The following is a 15,187-nucleotide window of genomic DNA, read 5'->3' as shown; positions in this document are numbered from 1 at the left end:
TGATAACCCAGCGTGCTCTGGCTGCTGCTGAGCAGTGCTCCACAGCACCAAGGCTGTCTCTCCAACAGTCCCCCCTCACCAGCAGGCTGGGGGTGGGCAAGGTCTCGGGGGGGGACACAGCCAGGACAGCTGACCCCAACTGACCAAAGGGGTGTTCCAGACCATATGACATCTGCTCGGCAAGAAAAGCTCAGAGAAAGGAGGAGGAAGGGGGGGGGGGCATTCGTTATTAGGACATTTGTCTTCCAGTGCAACCGCTACGTGTACTGAAGCCCTGCTTCCCGGGAAGTGGCTGGACATTGCCTGCTGATGGGAAGTAAAGAATAAAATATTTTGTTTTCTTTTGCTTCCGCACGTGGCCTTTGCTTTTGGTTTATTAAACTGCCTTTGTCTTGACCCATGAGTTCTCTTCCATCTTATTTTCTCCGTCCTGTCCAGCTGAGGAGAGGAGTGACAGAGAGGCTTGGTGGGCACCTGGTGTCCAGGCAAGGTCAACCCATGACACAAAGGTTTGTTCATTAGTATTCCAATAAGGGAGAAAAGTCCCTCAAAACCCACACAACTTTTCAGACTACAGCGGATGACTCCTCTTTAGATCAGGTGCACCTTTAATTCAGATGAACAGTCCTTTTGTTATCTCGCCTACGCTGGGACCTCAGTAAGTACACCCATAACACAACGCCATAACACAACTCATTGTTCTCAGTCTTTTTCTTTCTATGTTATCTTTTTTCCTAACTCAAATCCCATTAAGCCTAGAGTCTTTTCAGTATTTTTAGCTGTGACTTTCAAAAGGCTGCCAAAAGATAGCTGAAAAGTATATAGCAGTGTGATTAATGCTCTTGGCATTTCTTCATGATTCGGCCCAGTGTTAGAGGAACCTAAATGTGGAAGCATGACAAAATCATGAGCAACTCTTTCATTGGGGGTTTTCATTCAATTTTTTGCTACCCCAGTGGGTCTCTGTAACTTTCCTCCTCAGCTACATAACTGCAGTCCTAAAATTACTAGGAGCACCAAGGGAAGAACATGGTGCTTGTAGATGCCATTTACTTCTCACTGTCTTGTCACAAAAACATTATACTGAGAACAAACTGCCTCTCAGTTTTGTTTACTGGGTGTTAAAATTTTAGTCTACAGCATGCCAGAATAAAGAAACAGATAAAAATCCCGTCCGTTAGTGCAAATGCTCCAGCAGCAAGCTATAAACATAAATGCAGACTCCAAAGGAGAAAAAAACCCTGGTAAATCTGTGTATGAGCAGGATCCTACTCGCATCTGCAGGAACTGTGAATCTAGGACTGAACAGGTGCGGAATAGCAATGTGTCTTTTCAGATGCATCCCTTGCAACGCTGCTGTATGTCTTACTTTGTTACAGTAGGAAAGTCATGTAACAGCCAAAATCCAGCAAGTAAAATTCAGTGCAGGTCGACTCAAGCTACATGGAGCTCATCCAGTTTAAACCAGCTAAGAACCTGGCCTTATTTTATTTGGCACTGTGGACCTCAATTTTTACTGATGAAAAGCTGAGCTGTTTTAATCAAAAACTGAGGCTCTATGTCCTTTCCACTGTAAGGTATAAATCTGTATTGGTTGGCAGTGAGAACTACAAAAGATTTTTGATATTATCATGCTCAGCACTGCTAGCATTGTAAGATTATTTTTTTTTAATAACAGTTTTAAAAGAGAAATTGGCTCATGTTTCAGAGGGCTTTCTGAGAGGCTTACAAATCATGTGGTCCAAGTCATGGGAAAGATGTTACTAATTGCTTACAGCAAAGCCAACAATTTTCATAGGGCCACGTTCATTCTGGCTACCAGTGACAGAGTGGGATGGCAAAGTGCACGCAGCCACCCATGGCTCGAGCGACAGGAGGGGCTTGAGTCTGCACCCAGTTACGGGGGCAAGGTCCAGACTCACACCTGTGGTGAGAAGAGCTGGTTACTGGAGGTGAGGTTTCCCTGCAGAAATGGAGGAACATAGGCACCTGTGGAGATGAATCACCCCATCCTACAATAGGTGAGGAAGAGCGTGGACCTCCTTCCTGAGGTGCCTCAACTTCTTTCACCCGCTATGTAAGGAACTGAAACAATATGGCCAGGGAGTCCCGCTTCTCAATGAGACTAGGAAACCAGACTCCTTTGAGACCACTGGTGGGTTTTAAGGCTTATTTCATTCCAGCGGCCAGAAAGCCAAGTAACCACGCAAAACCTGGCGGGCACAAGGAAAATCCTTCTGGAAAACAGACCTACAAGCCTGAGACCTCCAACCATGTGGCAAGACTGGTATGGATCAGTGTTAGTAGAGGAAACAGGTGAGAGTTTACACATGCATGAGATCAACCAGCATTGATTGTATACTGATACATACTGCTCTGGTTGCAATAGATATATTTGTGGCTTCACGTGTTTAGGTTGAAGGCAGTGCTACAACAGAGTGAAACCATCACAGAAAAGGAAACCCTATGCAGCTGCTCTTACCACTACTGTTGCTCCAGGTTTGCTGTGCTGAACTGAGGGTTTAGGCTAGACATGTGGTGCCTATGGCAAAAAACATCCTGAGAAATCTGTTGTCTGGCTTCCAAGACACGCAGTAACCCAGCTTACAGCAGAAGACAACATGGAGCAGAAGGTAACTTCACAAAGCGAGGCAATCAGCAAAGGTTTACCATTTTCAGACATGTCAGAAATGTGCTGTTGATGGTTAAGTGACAGTGCCTGACATCCCTTCCACACACTGTCCCATCCTTGCCCTCTGGATGCTCTGCATGCTCCCTTCACATCAGCAGGAAGCCATCAGAAATACATGTTTGCTGCTAACTGGCTTTAAAAATGCACTATGTTGTAAGAGGAAATAATACAGTCTCTCCTGTTGGGAACACATCCTGGCACACCTTTAAAAACAAGCAAACAATAAATCTTTCATACAGAGGTTTCTTTGAAATATTAGTGAGTTTGCTGCCCTCTTGCAGTCCAAATCGCATTTTAAAACTGGATTTCTCTTTGGGTCTGACGGGGTGTCCTAGGTAAACGCTACACTGCAGCGTGGTACCACACGAGGAAAGATAAGACAGAGGCGAAGCCATTTGCAAGATACAAAGAAAGGAATAGATATTTCTCAGCTTAATGAGAATATCTGCAGTTACACTAGCCTGCAAGAGAACAAACTCCAGTGAATAAAAGTGAAGGACAGAATTACCTACGGTGGCACAACCTTCCCCACAGATGCTGTTTTACCACCAGCGCTGCACAGCCCGTTGCATTTCTCTGCGGGAAAGCTCAGCCAGGGCAGGGTACCAGCATCCCAGAGAGCCAGGCCTTTCCAACCCGCCCTCCGACCTGTGAGACAAGCAGAGGCTGGGTTTGTTCATGGATCTGTCATGTAAAATAGGAAAACTAAGCAGAAGTGCTGCTTAGCGATATGAAACCACGTTCTGGTCCAGCACAAGGCTCGGCACACAAACATTTCAGGTCCACAAAACTTGTCACAATTAGCACTGCACATGGTCAGCTCCGTAATTTCTTTTTTTGCCCCCTATAACATGCATATGTGACATAACCTATTTCAGAATAAATATACTGCAGGCAAAATTCAAAATTTCAGCTATGTCTGTGCATCATCCCCAGTTTGAACTCACACAACATCCTAAGGACTAACTTCCCCAGAAATGGGCACAGACTTCGTATGTTGTGAAAGCTGATACTTTCAGGATGGGTTCTTTACCAGTATACACGCTTCCATCTAGTCTCTCACTTAGGCCATTTTAATGGATTGTACTGGGCTTTGCATCAGACCCTTAATGATATACTTATTTCGAACTAAAAGTCCGCATTTTTCCAGTAGATTTTAAGTACTATAAGTAGACGTCTGTCTTGAGAGAAGTCCCACTAAACTGCCAGACATCAGTGCAAGAACTCCTACTCAAAACAAATGCATTTCAAAACTGCTTATAACCAGAATTTTGAAGGACAAAACGCACTTGCTATTTAGTGCCTTGATAAACAGTCAGAGCAGAAAAAAGAATTCTTAAGAATAATTCTTCAGAAAAGAAAAAGGAATATGAGTTTGAAGATGATTTCTCATTACAAAAAATGAGAACTTTTTTTCCTGTCCCCTTACAACAGAACAGGTATCCCTTCTGTTCTTTCCTTGCTCCCTCCACCAAACCAAGTGAGGCTGAAACGCTCACCTGCATGTATTTCTGTCTCAAAAGGGTGCAATGAGGTTTTAAGCCACTAATGCACCCAAAGCTTTTGTATTGCAAAAAAAGGTATCTAAATAGGCTGTTTACTTAACATGCATGGAATATAACAGGACTCTGCCAGAACTTTGTATTATCAAAATATAAAAAAATGCCTAAAAGCATTATGCTGATACTTGCTTAGAGGAAGTTTTGCTTTTGCTGTATTTGTCTTGAGGGACTACTGCACAAAATGAGTTTGTCTACAGGAATGAGATCACAAAACCAGCATTTTCTAAGAAAACAGGAAAGATTTGCTGCATGTTCTTTGGAAGTGCAAATTAAGCTGCTACAATGAGGGATAACACATTTAAGGCATATAAAAAATGTCACGTGAATTTGCCTTCAATCACAAGTAAACAAGTCCTCTTCAATTGTCAAGAGCCAGCCCTTGTGATGAACTCCCACACCATTTATGTTTATCCCTTTGTTCAGTTTGTGTTCTAAAAAAGGAAGCATTTGCAAAAATGCAAGTAGCCTATGAATGACATTTGAACAGTAAGAGAGATTATATTGCTCAAATAAATTTATTTCTAGAAATTATCAACTAATTGTCAACTATATCACTATTATTATTATTGTTCATACAACGTTGAAGGAGAAAAATCAGGAAGAGGCATTGTCCTGGATGGCTTTAAAGTCAAAACTGCAAGAAGCTGCTGATAGTTTTTAATCCTTTCTAAATCCATATAATGACATTTTCATGGCAGCTGTGTGCTTCAGTAGGGCCACACTTTTTAAAAAATAAAAATTATGTACATAATGGGTTTGCTTTCTGGTTTTTGCCCTTTTAAGGTATATTTGGAACTATTTTAAGATATTTCCATGCAACCAAAAGGATAGAAACACCCTTTCCTTAAAGAAAGAGCAAATATAAACTGACCTTTCATGTCATTGTTCACCACCATCACACCCAGAGGCAGGGATTTAGGGGAAACCATTAATTATTACACGGTTCATGATAAATTTGACAATCCTGGTGCACCTTCAGTCAATGTCTCCCCTATGTAACGTATTACCGTGATGAACCACAGAGGCTAAACAGCAGCTTTCTACAGCCCGTGTGCTCGGTGGTGTCCTCCTCTCCCCCCGACCTCAGCCCCGCTCCCACAGCCGCACACGCGTGGCTGACTTCAACGCCGCAGCAGTCTCACTGACGCCGTGGGACTAAAATCAAGGCTGCAAATGATCATTTGCAAGGTCAGGGTCTTGCTGTCCCAGGAAGGCACTTTAATTACATGCAATTACTGTTAGCCATGTACAACCACTCTAACCCATCTGCTACAGGTCAGTTGTCAACTGGGGTGTGACGTGACTCCCAAAATCACAGTGAACTGAAAACAGCTTTTTCCAGAGATGCAAAGACAGTGACTGTGACAGATGCCAAATGGAACAGTCCCGGCTGGATACATGACATTAACCTGCAGAATGAAAAGCTAACACTAATTCAATACCAGTCACATCAGTGGTGCCGAGAGATAAGTCCCTGAACCGGGTTTTAAGCCATTATGTCTTCCCAGGGACTATCTGCTTATAGAATTGGAAGCTTTTCAGCATTTCATACAGGCTCCAAGAACATATCACTTTACTTATTGAACATTATAGAAAAGGCCACCCAGTAGGAGTTTTACACCATCTCTGGCACAGAAGCAGTACTCAGCGTTTGGGGAGAAAAAGAGCAAAAAGAGCCCCACCGCACTTCTGATAAGTTTACAAAGCAATTCGATTCTTTGGGGACACCCATACAAGCCTGCGGCGTTTTGCTTTTTCCTTGTGAGAGCCTGGGAATTACAGGGTAGTTTATAAATCAAGGTTGTGGCAGCAAGTTGAGCGCTCTGACGTTGCACAGGCGAGGAGGAGCCCAGCGGGGTGAGCGGAGGTACCTGATGGAGAGGGGCTGGTGCAGCACCCCAGGGTGTCCGGGGCTTTGCGGCCCCCACCAGCCTGGCGCGGGGGAAGCCAAGCCAGCCGCGACGTGGGAGCGAGGACGTGGCCACGTGCAGCAAATGTGCAGGACGCAGACTGGCTGTAGGCAGCACGAACCGAGCACGGTCCTCGTCCGAGGGAGCTGGGCTGCAGGGCAAGGGCTGGCGTGCAGCGTGCCACAGCTACCGGTCACGTATCAGCGGGTTCTCCATCAGCGGGACACGTTTGCGCAGCTGCAAAACACTGCTGCCATGAGTGAAGGCGTGACAGGGAGGTAACTGTGCCCGGCCAGGCTGCCCCACTGCTTTTATCAGCTCATTTGAATCAAATTGCAGTGTACAACTGGAATGGACAGTTGTTCTTCGAAGGCTACACCCTACACACTATTAAGATTCATGTGTTCTTCAGATGAAGTCATCTGAGTGCTTTCTCAGCTGCACCCGTGATGTACTGGCTGCTGACAGTTTCATTTTCCATTACTTCCCTCCTGTTTCCAAACTCACTGTTTACTTGATCACTGAAGGATAACCAGTGCTTCCAAAGAATTTGAACTGCTAATACACGGTGTGTAACAAAGCTGCTGGGCTACAGGATCTGAGTCCCGATCGGTTGATGAATAACTTTGATTGCCTGTCACAAGCAAATCAAAGGCATGACAAAAAAAGTGCTTAGGTTTATCTCAGATGGTCTTCCGCACTGTTTTTTAATCAGGATAACTGATCTTCTGCTCAACAACTTCATCATATCACACCATTGCACTGTCATACTCAGTGTAATTAAAAAAATTAAGACAACTCTAATGAGATAATTAACAAAGCAGGACAGGAAGCATCATATTATTCTTCCTGAGAATTAAAACCAACTAAACAAGTAACCTTCTCCCAGCTCCTGGGAATCAAAAGGAAAAGCCTCATCAAAATCAGGCACTAAGCAAGCAGTCGCTCTTAGTTCACTTCACGTTAGCTTGCTCACCTTAACATGCCACACCATTTCCAAGGCACTGCCCAGCTTCGGGGAATCCGCAGTCTCCCAAGGAAAACACCCCGTCACATCCCACCTCGAGGAGCCGGTGCCAGAGCCGCGGTGGGAAGCCGGCTGCCGGCAGGCAGAGCCAGGCTCCACCACTGCCAGGGACCCCACGGCACGCACGCCAGGAGAAGGTCAGCCGAGGGAAAACGAGCTATACGACCATTAGTTAATAATTAATGGCATATATAATTATTATTCCGCCTCCCCAAGAAAATGGCCATGTAGTCTCACTGAATTTAGGCTCCTTCAGAGGGCAGCCAAGTTGCAGAGCCTGGACGTGGGAACAGCTTCTCCGAGAGACTTCAGTTCCCTCTGGGGACCAGTTATGTGAAGTAAAATGAAAGGGATTAGCACCCAGGTAAAACTCGGGCGGGCAAAGCAATGCTCAGACACCAGAGGCTACTTTAGTCTCTTTCCTAAACTGGAGCACGCCAAAAGCGAAGAGATTTTAGCACTTCCCCCCTACTTGGAGTAGGGAGCAGCTGAGGTCAGTGCTGAGGTCTCTATGGCCAAGATTTCCTTGAAACAATGAGAATTAAAAACTAGCTATTTTTTAAAGTAAAGAATGAGATTGTCTTGTATTCATTTGACAGTATGAATTGGTGTGTTTGAAAAGCACCAAACACTAACATAATTTTAACATCTATCCACCTAAACCCTCCATTTCAGAGACAACAGAAGCAGGTGGAAAGCACAGAGTTCAGCACAATTGCATGAATTTTATGCCAGGTTTTAATTTGGCACAGTAATCCTAAAATTACATTATCGTACCTGTTAAGGCAAGCAGGCATCATATAAATGATACAGTTATATGCACTCTTAAGCTGAAAGCATTTTTCATTTTAGACAAGTACAACAAATGCTGCCAAACTCAAGGAACAATATCACTTAACAGTTTCAGAAATTGTTAACCTATTGTCGTGGTTTAACCCCAGCCAGCAACCCAGCCCCACGCAGCCGCTCGCTCCCTCCCTCACAGTGGGATGGGGGAGAGAATCAGAAATGTAAAAGTGAGAAAACCCATGGGCTGAGATAAAGACAGTTTAATAGGTAAAGCAAAAGCTGCACATGCAAGCAAAGCAAACCAAGGAATTCATCCCCACTTCCCATGGGCAGGCAGGTGTTCAGCCATCTCCAGGAAAGCAGGGCTCCAGCACAACTAATGGTGACTTGGGAAGACAAAACGCCATCACTCCAAACGTCCCCCCTTTCTTCTTCTTCCCCCAGCTATATATATTGCTGAGCATGACGTCCTATGGTCTGGAATATCCCTCTGGTCAGTCGGGGTCAGCTGTCCCGGCTGTGTCCCCCCCCAACTTCTTGTGCCCCCCCCAGCCTCCTCGCTGGTGGGGTGGGGTGAGGAGCAGAAAGGACCTTGGCTCTGGGTAAGCGCTGCTCGGCAAGACTATAACATCCCTGTGTTATCAATCAGCACTGTTTTCAGCACAAATCCAAACCATAGCCCCATCCTAGCTACTGTGAAGAAAATTAACTTTATCCCAGCCAAAACCAGCACACCTATGAAAATGCAAATGATGATTAGAAAAAAGACCTTTGCCTCCGATAAGGTTGATAGACAGTTTAATCCCCAGATCCCCACTGTGAATTTTTGATCTTTTTTTTCTTTATTAGCTTCAATTCTGAAACTACATGAAAAAGAACAAGGAGGAAAAAAAGACATAACAACGAGAGTTAATCATATGCAGTGAAAAGGTTATGCAGCCAATGCAAATTCAAGGGAATAGCAATTGTACAAAGACAGAACCATTTTATTGTGATTTATCATGCAGCGGAGAGCTTGCTTTGATTTTGACACCTGATCCGCAGCGCATAAATGTATTCTTTGATGGTGGCACTTTTTGTTAGAAAGTCATTCGTTAGCCTGCATCAGCCAGGGCACTCATGGTGCACAGCTCACCCCCCAAACGAGGGGATAAAACTTACCATTTATACTAACACCACAACTGCTGCAAAACCATCACTCTGCTTCTGCAACAAAACTCTCTCTAGCACTCTCATCACCCTAGTCCAGCACAATCCAAGGCAGCCCAGTCCCAGGATACGTGGATGCTACACCGGCATCCCCAGGTGGTCTGGGGCAGCATCACAAGCAGCTGCTTCTCTGCTTTTTTATGCTTTTCTCAGGACGGAAGGTAGGGAAGACAGGGGAGTGTTACCATCAACCCAAAAGGCCTGAGCCAGATCCACAAATTTATCCAGGTGCTTACATTTGCACGGATTTCACATGGGACTTGGATGACTAAATAAACACTGCTGCGGGTGCAGGTGTTACGGTTCTACTGCAATGTGTTGCACACAAACAAATCCCTTCAACTGCAGCAGGCACCAGCTTCCTACAGCCGATACAGGGTAAGAAAACTTCCTACATCTTCTGTGTCTGTCAAACCGGCCAGATCAGATGGCAGAGGTCTACCATCTTGTATGCTCTTGAAAAAATCCCACTGAATTAACTGCCTGCCACATTTTTGAGCAATCCAAAACATCCAAGCTACCCCAACTGCAATAGCCCAGAAATGTGGAAAATGTTAGAATAACAGCCCAGGCCACTGCCAGCCCCAGAGGGGGTATATTTAAAACGTGCATTAACAGCTGGCCCAAAGCCACCCTCTGCACCAGGTTTGCCATCCTTCTGTGATCAGCATCCCTGGCGCGGCCAGGGTGTTCCCTGCAGAGCCCTGGACAGGATGGGTGCACGAGTGCCACAGCCGGTGTGCCTACTAGGGTGTGTGGCCGGGGACTGCACTTTTGTGGCTGGGTAATATTTATCCTCTGCAGCTTTTACAGGGAGACACAATTCTCTTGGCTTCCACAGTTATCACCTAGGATGGGGACATTTTCTTAGCTTTCCTCAGGCAACCTTTCTCTCTGCATCATTAAGCCCCCAGCCTACTGGAAGCCTGTTTGTTTATTTCCATTTCCAAGCTTTTCTTATGATTGTTTTTCAGTTACAGCTCCACGCTTGTTTCCTTTTCTTTTGTTCCTTTTTGAAGAGGAACAGTTGTCTGCACAGGGGAAGTTCTGTGTTTGCCAATGCTGCTATTTTCCTTCGATGAAAAGACAGGCTTGATTTGGGATTGCGTCTGGCTTGGCTATCTGCTTGTTCACAGCGGATTCAAAAACATGCTGAAAGTTTGCAGCCTGCTGCCTTTCCTTGGCTGGGAAGAGGAGAAAGATGGAAGGGTACGTTGCATCTGATTTTTCCTGAAAACTTTCAGACTCTATCTCCACAAAGGACTCTTTACACGTGTTCCTCCACAGACAGCTGAGGCCAGCAAGTGATGGTGTGATGGTGGCTTTCTCTGGAGAGCTGTCTGTAATTTTACGGTAACCCCTGCCATAAGCAAAATGAGCCATCGTGTGCAGCATCAGCAAAGCAATTACCGTGATGAAGGCAGCCTTGGTGTTGGGGGGTGAGTTACATGACTGGGATGGGTCCACGGGACGTTGTGTTGGGGAAGGAGTTCAGTCCCCTTCCTCTCCCATGAAGTCCTGCCTCCAGCTGTCTTGCACAGCCCATAGCTTCTCTGAGGAGTAGGACAGAAATCATGGGGTCGTGCTGGAAATGCCAGTGGGGGTAGTACCGAAACAGGGAAACGGGAAGCACAAGGTTGTGGTGGGAAGGATGCGCCAGGTCACAGCCACCGACTGGGAGAACAGCACTGATAAACCTGGGCTTACTAGTGCTCATTTATAAAATAAAAATTCATACAGAGCCAAAGTGCTCCCCAGGTGTTCCTCCTTAGCATGCTGGTGAGGAGGCAGAGCACAGCCAGCTTTGGGGTGATGCCTGTCTGCACCCAACAACATACCTGTCCCTGACAGGCAGTGAAAAGTGCTTACGTCCACCCAAAACTGCCAGTGGCACGTCAAGGACAGACTGACTCTCCCCAGCTAGGCCAGGGCCAGAATATTGCAATCCACACTTACTCTGATAAAGACGATGCTGGATGCTTGAATGGCTTTCTCTATACATTTCCACTGGATTTCAGTAAGTTTAAGGGGAAAACTGAAAACCTCAAGCACTGATGAGCACCCCTAGCTGCACCCTGGGCTACTGACTTCAGCACAGCCTCACCTACTGAATTGCCAACACGTGCCTTGACAGATCACACGTCAAAATAGGAGCTACTCCAACGCCGCGGAGCATGGGAGATCTAGCTGGGATTCAGCATAATGAGATACACACTTGTCCTGGTTTGGGCTGGGATACAGTTAACTTTCTTCTTAGTAGCCAGGACAGTGTGTTTCGGATTTAGCGTAATGTTGATAGCACACTGATGTTTTAGTTGTTGCTAAGTAGCAATTATAGTAAGTTAAGGATTTTTCAGTTTCCCATGCTCTGCCAGTAAGCAGGTGTACAAGAAACTGGGAGGGAGCATAGCCAGGACACCTGACCCAAACTAGACAAACGGATATTCCATACCATAGAACATCATGCTCAGTATATAAACTGGGGGGGAGTTGGCCACAAAGAGGCAGATCGCTGCTCGGGCATCAGTCAGCGAGTGGTGAGCAATTGCAATGTGCATAACTTGTCTTTTCTTGGGGTTTCTTTTTTTTTTTATTATTCCTTTTTATGATTATATTTTTATTAATAATAATATTATTATATTTTATTTTACTTTAGTTATTAAACCATTCTTATTTCAACCCACAAGTTTTACTTCTTTTTTTCAATTCTCTTCCCCATCCCACTGGGAGTGGGGAGGAGTGAGCAAGCAGTTGTGTGGTGCTTAGTTGCTGGCTGGGAATTAAACCATGACAACACTACTTACAATAAGGCAAAGTTTATCTCTGGGGATAAAGTTGCTAACTGGCAAGCAGGATAGAAAGGAGGCATGCTTAGGGCTGCCAAAACCACTGAGGATACACTGACCCAAAAGCTTTTATGCCATCCTCAGGACACAGAGCTGCGAAGGCAGTACGGCCAGATGTGACACGTGAGTCCACGCTGCTGTGCCATGCCCAGGAAACCCACTTGGAGACACTGGCTAGCAGAGAACCATAGGAAGGAAGTCAGAAAGCCCAGGTACGAGCTCACCAAACCCAGCCCAAAGTGCTGGTGTTGCACAACAAGAGGAAAGCTTGTTGGATAAAGAGTTTGCTCTAGGGGCCCCTCCCTTTTGAATGGTTAAAAGGAAAAAAGAATTTCTTCCTGGAGTGAGAAAAGGGACAATATAAAAAAGACCCGGCCAGCACCTTTATAAGGAAATGGTATCGTGCTTTTTGATAATAAGCTATGCCTGTTTTGGGAATTGGATACAGAGGATTAGGTATATTTCTGACCAAGTTATTTTGAGGTGACAAGCCATGGTGCTCTCCGCAGAAGAGTTTATATTATTGGTACCTTTACAGACTTTCACTCTCTGTGAGCTTGAAAATAACAGTGAGTTCATGAATTAACTTTTAGGCAGCAAACACTCTAGCAAAAGCTTATAAATATTTTTTAGACAACAAATGAAGCTGTGCAATAAGCAAGCAAACTGTAAAGTACATTTGAAAGTCAACCTAATGATGGATTTAGAAGCTTAAAGCAGCTCTTTTACTGTACTTGTTTCAATCTTTAATTACACCCTTCTCTTCATCCCCAGCAATCAGATGTGATACTGAAGTAGAGAGCTTTATAAATCATGTTATGCTGGGTTTGGTGTCTTTGAACAATCACATCTTTGGCATATTGCAGGAAGACAAAGCGGTTGAAGTGCTGCTCAGCTTTGTCAAGTTAAACATGGAATTCTACAGGAAGTTTTTTAATTAGGTTTCAGGCCGACAGAAGCAACCCCTAAATATCACAGTAGTGCTTGGTTGGGCGATGCTGCCTTTCTCTGGGGTGCCTCTGTGCTTCACTTTTTTAATGACTGACACTCCTATTTATGGAGTGAATACAAGGGAGTTGCTTGGAAGGGAACATTTCTGGATACGTTTCAGTGTACACAAATTTGAGTCACAAAGTCTGCTAACACACAGTTCCTGGTACTGGCCCCTTCCGTATTATCTCGAGATAAGAGTCTTTGCTCCACCCATGGAAAAGTGACTGCTGCCATTGCTGCACTCTGGGCTGTTCTCTCCTCTTAGCCAAGGGCTGGCAGTGTAAGCAAGAGCTTCTTCGTCGTCCCACTGTAACTTAACCTTAACCATCATCAAACCAAACCACATTTTGCTTCCTGTGTTCAGTTCTTTTCCTAAGGTGACATTTGAACAGGCAATGCTGATCTCGTAGCAATGAGCTCAAAGCAAAACCAGCAGCTGACAGGTACCATCTATTACCTTCACAGGAGAATGACCCTGAATGGCTTGGAAGATTAGCGTTAGGGTACACGCTTCTGGTTTGACGGTGTGAAATGAGCCCCAGGCCAGTAATAGTCAAAAATAAATGCTACTGGTGTTCAATATCCTCTGTAAAACAGGATTGATAGTTGTAATCATTTGCTACGAGATATAGCCGCTCCGTAATTGGTAATCTCAGCCCTGCGTCCCAAGCTTAAATGGGCGCATATTAGTGCAGAAGTTGTTACTGGCTCCTGTTCTCTGGTTAAACTGAGCATTTCACCTTCCAGGAACGTAGTTCTGTCATCTTTCAGGGACTTAATTGACAAAAAGTGAATATAACAGGGAGAAAATATACATTAGCTGAGGGTACCTTAAGTGCCAGAGAAAGGACTTCAGTGTTGATAGATGAGAGGGAATTAGAGGACACACTGATATTGTGGTAGACACAGGATCATGCAGGTGTATGCGGACCAGCAGTGCGAGGTGGCAATGTTTTTTGCATCTTCTTTAAAATTGCTGTCATTTCAAAAGGATCAACGCTCTGGACTGGGTATTACGGAGCTGCCACAGGCAATCACTGAAATGAGTCTATAGACTGTGCTCATGTCCAGATCATTTGTGCTCATCTATAGCTAAACGACTGGAAAACAGCAGCAGGTCCCATTTTAGGCTGACCCAGGGAAACCCAGTGAGAACTTCCCATGTGCATCTGGAATCCCTCCATGCTTCTTTAGTGAAGGTGAATCTAAATGCTTTTCACGTTTTGGAAGAAACCTGAATTTTAATTTCAGCCTTTCAATGTACATATTCCTTTTTGGACTCTGGGTCACCCGTGCATCCTTGGATGAGACATTTAAGTGTTTCAAGTCTTGTCCTTCCCGTCGCTAAAAGGCAAGCACTGCCCACCCTGTGGGAATGCTGTGTGAAGTGCTGACAGTCAGAACTAAGGAAGACATCTTTTATAAAACTTTTGGAGATAGCTCATATAAGAATATAATCAAACCCTGACATCTGCCCAGAGATTATTCAGGCATCTGCCATGCACAGAAATAGCTAGCAGAATAAAATTCACCTAAGTCCATAAACCTGATCCCAATAGTAACTGACGCAACCAGTAACTCGCCACTTCTGCGCTGAAGAATCTACTGTCACATCACCTTAGAGTTGAGGGAGAGCCTGGGCATACCTCTCCCCTCCAACCACACATGGTCAGATGCTGAGCCCCACCTGCCAAAAGGGCTTCCCCAGCTGCAGCATGGCCCCTGCCACGGAAAGCGTGGCCACCCTTGGTAGCCACTAAAAAGACGGGATCATCAGGCATGAACCAAACCCATGTTTTCAACAAGCATGGAAAAAAAGTCACCGACCATTTTAATTGTCTTGGCCCTAGGTACAGGCGCACACCTAAAAGGCAGTGCTGCCCTCTGTTTTCCCTTCAGCTACTCACTCACGCATGGCTGCGTGCGCAGAATCATCGACTGCCACCGCAGCTTGGGGCTTTGAATTAGCCTCAGCCAAATGACATGGAATAAAGAAAGCAAAGCTGGCTCCAGCAAGAAGCTCAGCACCTTCAGTTCCTAATGAGCTTCAGAGACGGCGTTTTGCATCCAGTAAGGACAAAGTAATCTACTGTAAGTTGTTGCAATTCGTTCTTCAAGTCCTAACCTTCATCCACTGCTTTTTCACTATATAAATCAGG

The 15,187-nt window shown here is 45.1% G+C and overlaps 1 protein-coding gene across 2 annotated transcripts in view; it reads right to left on the bottom strand.

Moving 5' to 3' along the window:
• The window catches only part of LOC142043025 (synaptotagmin-like protein 2), an 87,686-nt gene that overhangs the window by 44,843 nt on the left and 27,656 nt on the right, over positions 1-15,187 (bottom strand). Inside the window, exon 1 of one of the 2 annotated variants that reach the window (XM_075053685.1) lies at positions 3,201-3,217. The exons of the other annotated variant lie outside the window; for it this stretch is intronic. The gene's annotated coding sequence lies outside the window, so the exon portion shown is untranslated. Of the gene's footprint in view, positions 1-3,200; positions 3,218-15,187 lie in introns of those variants that run through there. 2 annotated transcript variants of the gene reach the window in all.

Source organism: Buteo buteo, chromosome 22 (assembly GCF_964188355.1).
Source record: "Buteo buteo chromosome 22, bButBut1.hap1.1, whole genome shotgun sequence".
Taxonomy (NCBI): domain Eukaryota; kingdom Metazoa; phylum Chordata; class Aves; order Accipitriformes; family Accipitridae; genus Buteo; species Buteo buteo.
The sequence above is the reverse complement of the archived record's forward strand: the minus strand, read 5'-3'. Positions and strand labels throughout refer to the sequence as shown.